The sequence below is a fragment of the Capra hircus genome, chromosome 15 (genome assembly GCF_001704415.2).
Source record: "Capra hircus breed San Clemente chromosome 15, ASM170441v1, whole genome shotgun sequence".
Taxonomy (NCBI): domain Eukaryota; kingdom Metazoa; phylum Chordata; class Mammalia; order Artiodactyla; family Bovidae; genus Capra; species Capra hircus.
The window spans coordinates 53,795,291-53,807,390 of record NC_030822.1 but is presented as its reverse complement, the minus strand read 5'-3'; the positions used below and the strand labels follow the sequence as shown (position 1 = coordinate 53,807,390).

Below are 12,100 nucleotides of genomic sequence, written 5' to 3'. Positions count from 1 at the left end.
GTGTGCTGCAGTCCATGGGGTCACAAAGAGTCGGACACGACTGAGTGACTGAACAACAAAGTGTGTATCTGTTAATCTCAAGCTCCTAATTTATCCCTCTCCCGCTTTCACCTTTGGTGACCAGAAGTTTGTTTTCTATATCTTGTCCTTTTTCACTCAGAAACATGAGTGTGATGCCTGGAGGTGAAGCAGCTGGAGAGCCTAAGCTACTCCATCTTGTAAAAGAACTCCATTTTGTAAAATTCCGGGCAAAAAGACTTAGACTTTGGATACTACCCAACCTTGCCCCACTGCCCACGAGCCAATCGGCCCTCAGATTAAACCTCCTGACTTTACGTTCAGGAACTTGTGATTTACCTTGAAAGTAAAAACCAATCAGGAATCCACACACAACCCTATAGAAGAAGGTAACAATCGGATGTCCTTCAGCCTGAAAATCCCCCTTTACCTGAATATTCCCTATATAAGCAACGTAACCCAAAACTCGGGGCTCCTCCCTATAGCCGCTGCATTGGTAACGGTGGGAGTCCCAGCTCAAGCTTGGTAATAAAAACCCTCTTGCTTTTGCATCGGATATTGGCTCCCTGGTGGTCATTGGGAGATTTCGCGACTTGGGCATAACATTTGGGGGCTCCTCCGGGATCTCCCACTGGCTCCACGGGAAGACCGATCCGGAGAATCATCTGCAGCCGGTAAGCATTTTTCTGTCTTTCTTTTCATTTCTGACAAGGCCTATTTTCTGAAACCGGTATATGACTCAGGCGGATGTGCTGACGGGTCACCGGTGGGGGTCATTGGGAGACATCCCCAACCCCGGCGTGGGGGGACGGAGTGCCCCTGTTTTCTGTAGACGATAGCGGGTTGTTCCCGCTGAATGGCTGGAGGCCGTCGTCTTTCGGTTTTGCCTCTGGACTCCCAGAGGTGTATTTCTCCTGTCTCTCTGTCTGTCTGTGTGGCTGTTCGTATTGTCTGTGTTAATTTACCAACATCTGACTGATCCAGGGACGATGGGGCAATGCCATTCTAGCCCCACATCTCTATCCTTGGTTACTGATAATTTTGAGGAGGTCAAGATGCGCGCTCATGACCTCAGTGTAGAAATTAAAAGGAAAAAAAGACTTGAAGCTAGCTAGCTCTTGCACGGTGTCTGTCTAAAAAAGTCTTGGTATGTCTCTGTCTCTGGGTAATATTTTTGAGGTTAATTTGTATATGAGCTCTATTTATTTGGCTTGAAAAAAGGTAAGCGCTTACAAATCAAGTAATTCTAAATTAAACAATAAATTCCAGATTCATGTGAACTGGGAAATATTCAATGTTAAATACCTGATATTAATGTTTGTTTGTTGACCTATCTAATATAGACATGTCTTAGAGTAATTAACGTTAAGTAGAATATTTTCATTGTACCTAGGTTTAATATAAGTTAAATATTATATCTGTTACAAGTTTGTCAACAAGGAAATTACCTCAAGTGAAAAAAACTTCTAAAAAATGTAAATGAGATATGAGCTTTTATATAAACTCTATTAAGAATAATTCTTCTTTAGAAATATCCGTCTAAAATAGTCTCTCCAGATTGGCGTAACTTAAAATCTGACCAAATGTTCTAAACCCTTTTAATTGATCTTTTTGATAAAGATTCCTAAATAGAACTCTTTTGAAGTTCTTTTGATCTCTAGCTAACTTTGGAGTGCTTCAGAGGGCCCCTGGAACATCCCAAAGAGAGATATTAAACTGTGTTTATTTGGTTGGTTAAATTACATGGAAAAGATTATCAAATGAGTAATAAATCTGCTCATGTTATACTGTATGGTAACATTACTAATACAGGTATCCTAGAAATTATATGGAGTTTTTAACATTCTGATATGTCCTGGTATTTTAATGGAAAACCTGATGACTTCACAGAAGTTAACAAAAGGAATGAATGAACCAGCGAATATGCTTATAATTTTTATGGTTTCTATCTGAAAAATTATGGGTTTGAATCTTATGTTTTCAGGGAGTAGGGAAAATCTTCCTCTCAAACTAATTATGACAATACTTTGGTAAAATTAAACATTATAAACAAAACAATTATATTTTCTATCTGACTCCTCCCAAAATTGGAAGTTCTTAGGTTTCCAGTAAGTTTATCAAATGAGTTAGGAAGGTTATCTCATGGGTACAAAAATCTCAAGAAATTTTTGAGACCTTAAAAAGGGAAGAATTCACCTAGATTTGTTAGGCAAAATCTGTGATAAGACTTTGGTGTGAGTTTCTCAGTCCTGTTTTATTTTAAAAGTTCAGTCTGAGACTCTATAAATGTTTCAGCAAAATAAAAAGCCTATAATCAATTATGGTTACAAAAATCATCAGACCAAAATTAGTGAGAACAGACCTATTTTGCAAACAAACTAGCCTTACTTTGGTTATATTTAATAAAAATAAGGGTAACTTTAAGGAGAAAAAGATATTTCAAAATGTTAAATACCAGTTTGTTAATGGAGGTCTGCATCTAGTAAGACTCATCTCTTAGTTCTTTGCTGTGTTATGTGATATTAATGTAAAACTTAATTGAATTCTTGAAGAACACCCTAAGTTTGTTTCTGAAGCTTATCTCAGTAATCTATCTTTGGATGAAGATCAGATGCCTCATGACCTGCAACCAGGACTGGAAAAAGATATAATTTAAGGGACTGTCTCCAACATGGATGGAAGGACTTTTTTTATCAGGAGAAACTACACTACACCAGGATGAGAAGACGATGACGACAACAGAGGGAGACAGCTTCCCCGAGATGCTGGACCCGATTCGTATCATCATTTATGTTTTCTTGACTTCTTAGACCTTTGCATATAAGTCAAATGCTTTTCTATCATAGGCCTGATTCTATGCTAGTTTTAAAAATCAATCCAATTGTTGGGTTTGTGGCCAATTACCTGTGTCTAGTTCTGGGTTACCTTGGTAAATTTCTCTACTACCAGACTCTAACTGGTTGGCCCTGAGAAAATTTACTTAAAAATTATAGTCATATTCAGGTCACTGTGATATTACTAGATAGGATCCCCTCACCGGGCCAATTAATAATGCCTGCTCTGACTCTGGCTATAAATTTGAGCTTTTTTCTATTACCCAAGCTCAATCAGAACAAGAAAAGTTTCCACAAAGGAGAGGAAAATCTCCCACAATTATGGGATGGATTTATATAGATAACATCAGGCTATAGTAATTTAGGTTTAAAGTCTCCTCTGTGTTGGAAATAAATAAATAAAAATTTTAAAAAATTGAATTATACTAAAGATAATCAGTCTAGTACACTAGAAAACTGGGCTATGTGCCTTATAGATGGTGCCAATATATAATTTCCCTGGAAGATAAAGATTCTACAGGGCAGACTCAGTCAGAAGACCTGAAGATATACTGGGCTACATCTAATGGAAGTTCTTAACATAAGTCTTACTTGTGACTTTACTAATACTGCTGGCTATGTTATTTGTATTTCACCTGTTTTACAAAACTGCTGTTTCTTACACTGTCAAATATGTGTGTGAGGCCTCTAATAGAATAGTCCTATATGAAATCGATGATGGTAACAGTGTAACTCTAGATATGGCAAGAAGCAACAAGAGGGAATATTTTCCTGGACCAAGAAGCTAGTAGGATAGGTGGTCCAGAGAATTTTGGATACTGTTTTATGGCCTAGTCCAGTAACAGCACATTGAGTGGCCTGTCAACAGAATCTTTGCCAAACCTGAGATTGGACATTCTTAGCACCATGGGATAAAATGGTCATGAAATGCCCCCTTCAAAATCATGGTCAAGTTTATGAGCAAAAAGGGGCTCTGCCAACTGAAGACTGACATTCGCCATCTACATCTACAAAGATTAAATCATGGCCGCTGCAACTGCCGACTTTCAATGCCCCTGAAAGGAGTTCAGGGTGAAAATCAGGAATGAGGCACTCTGTGCTCTGGGAAAAACTGGCAGAACAGGCCTTCAGATAGTTAGATCTTTTCAGGAGAAGATTTTATGAGTCCCAATTCTTGAATTTTCTCATACCTAGAGAAACACTGACATCATTAATGGTGAAATCTGCTTTGGCTATTAAGGAACAGTTTACAATTAAAAGTCAAAATAGAGTAGCTATGGTTCAGATATCCTGGGAAATAACTAGGTCATGCTATGGGTGTACTTTCAGATTAGACCTTGTATTGCTAAACACTTGAGTTTTCTGAGTCGTGTCAGGCTTGGATGCCACCATTTTCAAAACAATGTCTGCTGGGAGCTAGTAACCTTACTTTTTATAAAACTAGGCAACTGGCTACATGGCTACAAGTCTCCCTGAAGTGCCAGGTCCAGACTGGGTTTCAGGCCTATTCTTCTAAAAAGAAATGAGACTTATTTTGTCTACTAAATTCCAGTTATCACTCCTCCAACTACTTCTAATTGGGTTTGTTACACCAAAATGGCAGACCAAGGGATTAGGATTTTAGTCATACAAGACTCAGATCTAGAACTTGGAACTCAGAAATACTTCCAATTCAGTGTCTATACTCCAAGCTGGGGCAGTTCTATGCCCCATTTTGACAGGAAGTTATCACAGTCATAGCTGCCTAGTTCCCTAAAATTAAAACTGAGCAGGACTCTGTGGGGCTCTGGAGTACAGATCTGTTCTGTGTTCTCCATTTCTTATCTGTAGGATATAGACTGTGTTCAGCCTCCTTGACCTTCCCTGAATTCCAAATCGTGGATTCAAACAATTACTAATCAGGAAAGGGAGGGGATACAAAAACAGAAACAATCAAAGGTTGGTACAGCCTCCAGACAGAGTCCTGGTTCCTACTCAAAGAAATATGCATAACAATGTCTTTGAGCCCCTCACCCAGGTGGAAGATGGTAACTTCAGACTGAACACAAGATTCCTGGAGCACAGCTCTGTTGCCTCACCACCAACCAATCAGAAAGGGTCACAAACCCTGCAACCCTCACCCCAAATGTTGCCTTCTGTTTCCGGGGACCAGAGATGACCATCCTGTTAGGTCTCCGGTTTGGCCCTTGTCTATTTCATCTCTGAGAGGGGCTAACTAAATTGCTGTTACTACAAGGGTAGAAGCTGGTTTCAGATGTGGAAAACCCCAACTTAGATCAGGTAGAGAGAGACTTCTGCTCTGCTAGTTAGGCCTACGCCTGGAGAGCCTAAGCTACTCCATCTTGTAAAAGAACTCCATTTTGTAAAGGTTCCGGGCAAACAGACTTAGACTTTGGATATTACCCAACCTTGCCCCACTGCTCACGAGCCAATCGGCCCTTAGATTAAACCTCCTGACTTTACGTTCAGGAACTTGTGATTTACCTTGAAAGTAAAAACCAATCAGGAATCCACACACAACCCTATAGAAGAAGGTAACCAATTAGTTGTCCTTCAGCCTGAACACCCCCTTTTACCCTTTTACCTGAATATTCCCTATAATAGCAGTGTAACCCAAAACTCAGGGCTCCTCTCCTTAGGCACTGCGTCGGTAACAGTGGGAGCCCCAGCTCGAGCTTGGTAATAAAAACTCTCTTGCTTTTGCATCGGATATCGGCTCCCTGGTTGTCATTGGGAGATTTCGCGACTTGGGCATAACATTTGGGGGCTCGTCTGGGATCTCCCATCGGCTCCACGGGAAGACCGATCCGGAGAGTTATCTGTAACTGGTAAGTTTTTTTCTGCTTTTCTTTTCATTTCTGACATGGCCTATTTTCTGAGACCGGTATATGACTCAGGTGGACGTGCCGACGGGTCACCGGCGGGGGTCGTTGGGAGACGTCCCCGACCCCCTCGGAGGGGACGGAGTGCCCCTGTTTTCTGTAGACGATAGCGGGTCGCCCCTGCTGAACAGCCAAAGGCTGTTGTCCTGCTTTCAGTTTTGCCTCTGGACTCCCGGACATGTATTTCTCCTGTCTCTCTGTCTGTCTGTGTGGCTGTCTGTATTGTTTGTGTTAATTTACCAACATCTGACTGATCCAGGAACGATGGGGCAACGTCAATCTAGCCCTACTCCTCTATCTCTGATGACTGAGCATTTTAAAGAGGTCAAGATGCGCGCTCATGACCTCAGTGTAGAAATTAAGAAAAATAAACATTACTTTTTGCAGCACAGAATGGCCATCATTCCATGTGGGCTGGCCTTCAGAAGGCACGTTTGACATGGAAACTGTGCACCAAGTCCGAGACATCATCTTCCGACTGCGGATCGGACACCCTGACCAAGTCCCCTATATCATAGTGTGGGAAAATATCATAGTGCACCGCCCTCCTTGGGTAACATCTTTCTTGCCTCAACAGGAACTTTCTACCACTCAGGTGTTGGTGACACGGGTGGGAGAGAAACTGAAGAAACCCAAGGAAACTGGACTAATGGTGCCACCATATCCCATCTTGCAGGGAGGCACAGAAGAACTTCTCTTTCCTCCTCCTTACCAACTCCCCGAATCACCACCGGCCCCCGTTATCCCGTTACCCAGGGGCGAAATATAGGGTGGGGGACCCACACAAAATACTCGCCACAGGCGAGCCCTACCCCAGGAGGGACCGGCAGACTCGACAATTGCCCTCCCCTTACGAGTGGCCGGTCCCCCTGATGAAGGTGGAAACCAACCTCATCAATACTGGCCCTTTTCTAGTAGTGACCTATATAACTGGAGATCCCAAAATGCTAAGTTTTCAGATAACCCTAGAGATCTAACTAACCTTCTGGAGACTGTGCTTTTTACTCATCAGCCCACCTGGGACGACTGCCAACAATTTCTCCAGATTCTCTTTGTAGAGCCTGAGCTACAGAAAGAATTCCATCTTGTAAAATAATTCCATTTTTGCAAAGGTACCGGGCAAACAGACTTAGACTTTGGATATCGCCTAAACTTGCCCCGCTATGCACGAGCCAATCAGCCCTTAAGATAAACCGCCTGACTTTAAGTTCAAGGATCTGTGATTTACCTTGGAAGTAATGATTTACATTTGTGATTTACCTTGGAAGTAATGATTTACATTTGTGATTTACCTTGGAAGTGATGATTTACATTTGTGATTTACCTTGGAAGTGATGATTTACATTTGTGATTTACCTTGGAAGTGATGATTTACCTTTGTGAAATAATGATTCCTTGTGTAAGTGAAAAAAAAATCAGTCAGAGATCCACACACGACCCTATAGAAGAGGGTAACCAATCAGTAGTCCTTCAGCCTGAACACCCCTTTTTGTTACCCTTTCACCTGAATATTCCCTATAAAAGCAGTGTAACCCAAAACTCGGGGCTCCCTCCCTATAGCCGCTGCGTCAGTGCTGGTGGGAGCCCCAGCTCAAGCTTGGTAATAAAAACTCTCTTGCTTTTGCATCGGATACCGGCTCCCTGGTGGTCATTGGGAGATTTCGTGACTTGGGCACAACATCTTCACCACAGAAGAGATAGAGAGAATACAGAATGAGGCCTGGAAAAGGGTCCCAGGAATAAATGGGGAACCCACCACTAATATAGATGAAATTAACCTCTCTTTTCCTTTATCACGACCTGATTGGGACTACAACACGGCACGAGGTAAGGAGAGGCTCCGGGTCTACCGCCAGACTCTCTTGGGGGGGCTTAAGGCCGCTGCAAGAAAACCTACTAAATTAGCTAGAGTACAAAATGTTCAGCAGGGCCCCACCAAAAGTCCAGCAGCCTTCCTGGAAAGGCTAATGGAAGCCTTTAGACAATACACCCCCATGGACCCAGAAGAGGAAGGCACCCAGGCTGCTTTAATGATGCACTTTGTCAACCAGGCGGCTCCCGACATTAGAAAGAAGCTCCAAAAATTAGAACGCCTGGCCGAAAAGAGTATCCAGGATCTAATAACAGTGGCAGAAAAGGTCTACAACACCCGCGAAACCCCCAAAGAAAAGCAAGCCGAAGTGGCCGACCACCATACCCGTAAAATGGTGCGCATCCTGCTGGCTGCCACAGTTCTGACTCGGAAAAAAGGGAACGCCAGCTGCGTCGGCTGGCCACTGAAGGTAAAAGCCGCCCCAGTACGCGACCAACACTGGGAAAAAACCAATGTGCCTATTGTAAAGAAGAGGGACATTGGGCTAGAGAATGTCCCAAAAAGACAAAGAAGGGGCCACAAAAGACCCCATCCTGGCCGTCGGAGAGCTGATCGATTAGGGGGGACGGGGTTCGGTGCCCCTCCCCAAACCCAGGGTAACCCTAAGAGTGGAGGGGACCCCAGTTGACTTCCTTGTCGATACGGGGGCTCAATATTCGGTTTTGCTGAAGCCCCAGGGAAAGCTGGCCGGAAAGACCTCTTGGGGGCAGGGGGCCACTGGAATGAAACAATACCAACGGACTAACCGAAGATCAGTGGACTTAGGTGCGGGCCGGGTATCCCACTCTTCATGGTCATTCCGGAATGTCCCTTCCCACTGTTGGGAAGAGACCTGTTAACCAAAATGGGGGCCCAGATTCACTTCCTCCCGGGAGAAACTAAAATACTTGACCAGTTGGGCAGACCGATTCAGGTACTGACAGTTCAATTAGAAGATGAATATCGGTTGCACCAGAAACCTACATCGCCCCCGGTGGACATTCAAAAATGGCTAGATGAATTCCCCGAGGCATGGGCCGAAACAGGGGGAACCGGCTTCGCCAGACACTGCCCTTCTGTGTACATAGAACTCAAGCCAGGGGCTGACCCGGTCCGGGTCAGACAATACCGCATGACCCTAGAGGCCCAACAGGGGATCACCCCCCATATTCGCAGGCTCCTAGCCAGGAAAATCTTGAGACCCTGCCAGTAGGCTTGGAACACCCCCCTGCTCCCTGTCACAAAACCAAATTCTTGTGACTATCGGCCAGTGCAGGATTTACGAGAGGTCAACCACCGGGTATTAGATATTCACCCCACTGTGCCAAACCCTTACAATCTCCTGAGCTCCATCCCACCGGACCATCACTGGTACACGGTCTTGGATTTGAAGGACACTTTCTTCAGCCTTCCCCTGGCACCCAAGAGCCAGGACCTTTTTGCTTTTGAATGGTCAGACCCGGAAGAAGGAATCAACAGCCAGCTGACCTGGACCCGGCTGCCATAGGGCTTTAAAAATTCTCCCACCATCTTCGATGAGGATTTCCATGAGGATCTGGGTGAGTTCAGAAAACAACATCCCCAACTCACCTTGTTACAATATGTAGATGACCTCTTAATTGCAGCAAAAGATCAACAGACTTGCCTTATGGGCGCCCGAGAACTATTGCAGACCCTTGGAAGATTAGGGTACCGAGCCTCAGCCAAAAAGGCTCAGATATGCCAGCCAGAGGTCACCTACCTAGGATATGTATTAAGGGAAGGGCAGAGATGGCTGTCAGAGGCACAGAAGGAGACGATACTCAGAGTCCCTACCCCAGACTCACCTCGGAGGGTAAGAGAATTTTTAGGGTCCGCTGGGTTCTGCCATCTCTGGATCCCAAATCATGCAGAACTGGCTAAACCCTTATAGGAAGCCACAAAAAATACCACACCTTTCAATTGGACAGAGCGGATGGAGACATCTTTCAAGACTATTAAAACCGCCCTGCTGTCAGCCCCCGCCCTAGGGTTGCCTGACGTTACAAAACCCTTTCTCCTGTACGTAGATGAAAAACAAGGAGTGGCAAAGGGGTTACTGATACAACACTTGGGACCTTAGACGCGGCCGGCGGCTTACTTGTCTAAACACCTAGACCCCGTGGCGTCAGGCTGGCCCCCATGCCTCCGCATGATTGCAGCAGTGGCCCTAATGGTCAAGGATGCAGATAAACTGACACTGGGGCAAGAGTTGCATATCACCGCCCCCCACGCCATTGAAGGCATACTAAAACAACCCCCAGATGGGTGGATCAGCAACGCTCAGCGACCCACTATCAGGGACTACTGCTAAACCCCTCCAGAATCATCTTTCTGCAGCCTACTGCTCTCAATCCGGCTGCACTGCTTCCTAACCCGGATTTGGAAGCCCCAGTCCATGACTGCGGTGACATACTACCCCAGGTACATGGAACGCGAGAGGACTTGCAAGACCGCCCTCTAGCGGATGCTGAAGTTACCTGGTATACAGATGGAAGCAGTTTCCTCCCAGGGATGGGCTCAGGTACGCAGGAGCAGCCATAACCACAGAAACCCAAATCGTGTGGGCGGAAGTGCTACCTCCGGGCACTTCAGCTCAAAGGGCTGAACGAATCGCCCTAACAAAAGCCCTGCAGTTGGGAAAGGACAAAAAACTTGACATCATTACCGATAGCCGATTCGCCTTTGCTACTGCCCATATACACGGAGCCATCTACAGAGAGAGAGGCCTCCTCACGGCGGAGGGTAAAACCATCAAATATAAAGAAGAAATAAAAGCCCTCCTCTCGGCATTATGGCTGCCTAAAAAACTAGCCATAATACACTGCCCGGGACACCAGAAGTCAGACACCCTGACCTCAAAGGGAAACAATTAGGCAGACAGAGCAGCCCGAGAGGCCGCCCAGGGCACCATGATAGAAGCCACCCTTCAATTGCCCGACCCCGGGAGCCCCATACTGCCAGCTCTACCCAACTACTCACCAAAAGACTTGGACTGGATAAAAAGTCTGCCTATGACTCAACAACTGGCCGGGTGGTGGAGGGCAGCGGACAGCTCCCTAATCCTCCCCGAAGAACTAGGAAAGCAGGTGTTGCTAAAGACGCACCACGCCACTCACCTGGGAACCCGCAAGATGCAGGACCCGATTTGACATGCCAAGATTACCATGAAGAACGTCAGGTCAATGATAGAAGGTATAGTATTAAACTGCAATGCCTGCCAGCTCACTAACGCTGTCCCTCATCCGACCAACCAAGGACCTAGAGAACGCGGGAGCCAGCCAGGAGCCTACTGGGAGGTGGACTTTACTGAGGTAAAACCAGGTAAATACGGATATAAATATCTGCTGGTGTTCATAGATACCTTTTCAGGGTGGGTAGAAGCTTTCCCCACCAAGAGAGAGACAGCACAGGTGGTGGCCAAAAAGCTGACTGAAGATATCTTGCCGCGGTTCGGGTTTCCTGCACAGGTGGGGTCAGACAATGGGCCAGCCTTCGTATCGCAGGTAAGCCAGGGGGTAGCCCGGGCCTTGGGGACTGCATGGAAAGCTGCATTGCGCTTACAGACCTCAGAGCTCAGGACAGGTAGAAAGGATGAATAGAACTCTTAAAGAAACATTAACAAAACTAGTTGCTGAGACTGGCGGGGACTGGGTGGCTCTCCTCCCCTCTGCCCTATACCGGGTACGAAACTCCCCCTACCAACTGGGACTTACACGCTTCGAAATTATGAATGGGATACCTCCCCCAATAATTCCTAATCTAAAAATAGAGGTACTAAAAGAGATAGATGATCAAAGATTACTTTTTTGTCTCCGGTCCTTACAGTACTCCCACAGGGGCACATGGAAGAGGCTTAAGGCATTATATGAATCAGGCCCTCCACCTGAATCCCACTGCTACCAGCCAGGAGATTGGGTGTACGTGTGCCGTCATCATCAAGAGACCCTAGAGGCCAGGTGGAAGGGGCCTTTCCTAGTCGTCTTGACAACACCTACTGCTCTCAAGGTTGACGGTGTCTCCGCTTGGGTTCACTACACCCACGTACGGCCTGCGGACCTGTTCACCTTAGGAGAAGAATTCCTCCCCCAATGGAAGACCAAACTGGACAAAACCAACCCACTCAAACTAAAGCTACAGAGACAGTAAAAGTACTGTTTGTGCTGTTGTCCCTACAGCTTAGTGTTGCCACTAATCCTCATCAACCCATGAATTTGACTTGGATCATTCTGAGTGCAACTGCCGGGGAAGTAATTAACTATACCTTGGCCATCTATCCTAAAAACACTTGGTGGCCGGATTTAGAATTTGACCTTTGTCTTCTGGCTGCAGGATCTTGGGACATCGGTGACTGGGAAGTAAAAAAGCCAGGAAAACCAGAATGCGGGGCCGGCGTTAATCACTGTAATACCCGACCCCCTACCAACTCAGGACCTGGATGCAGCCACCCCATTCAACGGGCAGCCTTGCAGGACACTGCCCTCTACGTGTGCCCC

At 45.7% G+C, this 12,100-nt stretch overlaps 1 pseudogene; it reads left to right on the top strand.

Moving 5' to 3' along the window:
• On the top strand, positions 7,729-11,753 carry LOC102181520 (annotated as a pseudogene).